This window comes from Nicotiana tabacum, chromosome 22, assembly GCF_000715075.1.
Source record: "Nicotiana tabacum cultivar K326 chromosome 22, ASM71507v2, whole genome shotgun sequence".
Classification (NCBI taxonomy): domain Eukaryota; kingdom Viridiplantae; phylum Streptophyta; class Magnoliopsida; order Solanales; family Solanaceae; genus Nicotiana; species Nicotiana tabacum.
Genome location: NC_134101.1, coordinates 160,378,338 through 160,382,046, shown reverse-complemented (window position 1 = coordinate 160,382,046; position 3,709 = coordinate 160,378,338).

Genomic DNA, 3,709 nt, shown 5'->3' with positions numbered 1-3,709 from the left:
CAGGATTGAATAAATAACATAAATGCAGTATAGATTAAACTATAGGGAGACTAATGTAGGACCAAAGCAAACCTGGGAGTACCAGGCCTTCAGTAGTCTCAAATGCCAGAGATTTCATTGCCAAATTTGTGTCCAGGTGTGTTAGAGTTCCCTAAGGACCTCAAGGATCCCGGGCAGTGCTCACACCCAGAACTTTCTCAAATAAAGACTGATTATGTGCAGTGTAGAAGAGCCAACCCTGATATGCCAGAGTTCAGAGAGATCTCAAGGATCTCTAAGCAGTACACATACCAGAGGGGTAGAACTTAATAACCTAAGAGTAAGTGAGAGTGCTTGACATAGCAGAGTAAGTGAGAGTGCTTGACATAGTTTGAAAGACTTAGGTGAAAACAATTTAGGAGTGAAAAAGGTTTCTCTAGAATAGACCAGTTTTGAGAAAATACTAGGAATTAAATCCAGTTTTTAGAAGAATACTAATAACATTTTGAAATCTATTTTGAAGATAGCAAGTTCAGTAGGCAGTCAATCAATCATAGAAGGTTCAGTTTCACAGGCACTTTAGCAAACAGGTTTGCGCACATGGGAAAGGGAATTGGGAACATATAGGAGTCCCATTTAGGGTGCATGTATAAGGTGTAGGGAAGCATGTAGACAACAATGTGCATAGAACACTTAGGAGCTTCATATCCCTAACAGATTAACCAGGATAGTAGGCAATTAAGACGTGGAGAAAAGATGTAGAAGACTGAATTAGACACATAAGTAGGATGATCACATAGTTGAGGGATTAAACATGAATTGCAAACAGGCAAGCATCAGATAATAGGTGAAGTGTACACATAATAATTATACATTTGAACAGGACAGAATTTAGGCATGCTAGATAAAGCAGTAGATAGGCTAATATAGTTAGACATGCTAATCACATATTGAACAGAACAATGCTAAGCAAGACATTTAACAAACATAAGAATGGAACTTATAATTGATGAACTTAAGGCAGTAATGAAACACATAGGGTTTAGATTAAAAATAAAATTAGGGATATACCAATTAGGAAGAGAAAAACACAGAATGGAAAGCAGATGTTGAGCAATATCTAGCCTTGGCTTACAGCCGACTAGACTAATGAATACCACAAGTAGTAGAGAAGAACAAATAGCTTTTAGAGGGTAAGAGTGTTTTTTTTGTGAACTAATGTTCATTCCAGAAGTGAGAATAGAGGAGAGTATATATAGCAGTTTAGGAGCAGAGCAAAATAAGGTAAAAGAAATCAACACTCAGCAATTAAGAAAAATACAGGATCAATTACATACAAAATCATCATAGTCTTTCTTTAATTGAAGACAACTACTCAACCATTAAAGGACATGAATCGTTTGAGGAAAAAAATCAAATCAGACCTAAGTAAAGAGGTAAACAAATATGAGTCTAAATAAGGAAATAATCGTGAAGAATCAGTAATATTACATGCAATTCAATAAGGTAAGAAGAATAATTAAAGTCGTAAACAAGGGAATAAATCAAGAATCAACACATAAGTTTTAACCGAGCAAATCAGTAAATCAAATTCAAAATAGTACTGATTAAAAGAGGGGAAAATATCATTTTTCACAAATAGACAAGTAGGCTAAATAAAATTTCATAAACACATAGAAATTAGACGAGAGATCGACTCAGAAACCCTAGTAAAGATGAACTAGGGTAAAAGTCACAAGATACTGAATTAGACTAAGGAGAAATCATGAAAGTCAAAGCACAGAACGAAACAATGCAACGAGTGACACGGAAAAACCCAAAAATGAGCAAAAGTATAAGAAAAACTTTAGCTTAAATTGACTAGGGTCCAAACAATCTTAACATGAATCAGTCAGTAACACTTAAGAACAATGATTAAACACTCAAAAATCAGAAAAGCTTTGAGAAGGTGAGTTCAGTAAACCCTAGTTTTAGAAAAAACGGAGAATCAATTGAAAAACCATAAGACTTTCGTGAAAACATGTGAAATAGGTTCGATTCATCTCAAATCTGGAAAGATTTGAGAAGGTTAAAGGTTAAAAATTAGGGTTTTTAGAAAGGCAACAGAGACGAGCATAGACTTAGGAAACCATAGGTTTAAGATGAAAATGAGAAAGATCTTACTCAAGGTCGAGCCAAATAACCTGATACAGGAAAGAAAACCCAAAGGTGTAAAGTAGACTTGCCCTGGTCCCTTGAGAATCTCCTTAAGGATCTAGGAGATGGAGATACCATAGCAAGTAGGAGGCCAATATAGGCCTGGGACTATAGAGAAACATCGTAGAACAGAGGGATAAGCCGGTGACGGCGCCTGAAGATTAGGGTTTAGGTAGAGAGCGTTTGAGAGAGAAGGGAACGGGTGACGGTGGGGTATGGTGGAAATGAGTTAGGTTAGGAGGGAGTCGTTAGGTTAATTATGGTAAGAACAAATATAGGCCGTTGATCTCAGAGATCAACGGCCAAGATTTGGGAAGGTTTGGGCCGGGTTTAGATTAATTAGGCCTGGGGTGTATTGGGTTAGGGGTTTGGGTTGGTTTTTTGGTCCGAAAAATAGTATTTTCTAGGGGCTAGATTTTAAATACCCAATTAATTTAATAAAATAATTTTTAAATGATAAAAAATATGATTTGTGCATGAAAATGCTTTAAAATACTTACTTAATATTTTAAAAATATGAAAAGCCATTTTCTGTATAGATGATATAATTGTGCTTATATATAGGCTATTGTTGCAAAAATATGCAATTCTAGCATAAAAATGCAAATGTAATTGCATAAATGATGAATTTAGATGATTAGATCATTATAAAAAATAATATGAGAAATAATTATTGTATATTTGTATAAATAAAAATACAGAAATAAATTGATTTAAGGCCTTTAAGATTATAGAAAAATTATAAAACACTTGTGCATGTTTGTAAATGCGTATACAATATTTTGAAAGTATGTAGGCATATTTAAATATATATGAAGGAAAAATTGGATATCAACAGTTGCCCCACTTTACCCGGGAGAGATGAAAAATTGAGTATCAACAGCTGCCCCTCTTTACCCGGGAAGGATGAAAGAGTTTTCGGGTGAAGAAATTATGGCCAATTTTGACCGAATAGGATGTTTTGAAAGATAGAGGCCGGACTCTGGTTTTTGAGCTGCCTACATATGCCTGGTTTTACAGAAATCAGGCCATGTATAGTTCCAGACCCATCAGCGGAATGTACTGATGAAGTCATTACAAGAATGAACACGATATTTTGGGATGGATGAAAGAATGGTTATGGTGAACGGTCAAGTTTGAGATAGTTGAAGGAACTGGAGCAAGGTTGCTCCCGCTGGGATAGCGGTTGCTTACTGGTCATCTACAGATAAAGAGATACTACGAACATGAATTTGTGCGAAAATTTAAACATGATGCAGATTCCCTTTAGACCATGAAAGTTGTCTTCGGGTGGTTAAGGATGACGTCCTCAGACCATGATGTCCTGGGCTATGAATTGTTTAGTGGGGGATTCACATGCCATGAAATGATGTTCTCGGACCATGAAAATGATGCCTCCGAACCATGACGCCTTTGAATAATGATATGCAAATTTGTGAGATCCTCAAGCCATGGCATGGTGTCTTCTGGCTATGAGGATGATGCCTTTAGACTATGACGCCTTTGGACAGATTGGCGATATTTCAGCCCATGA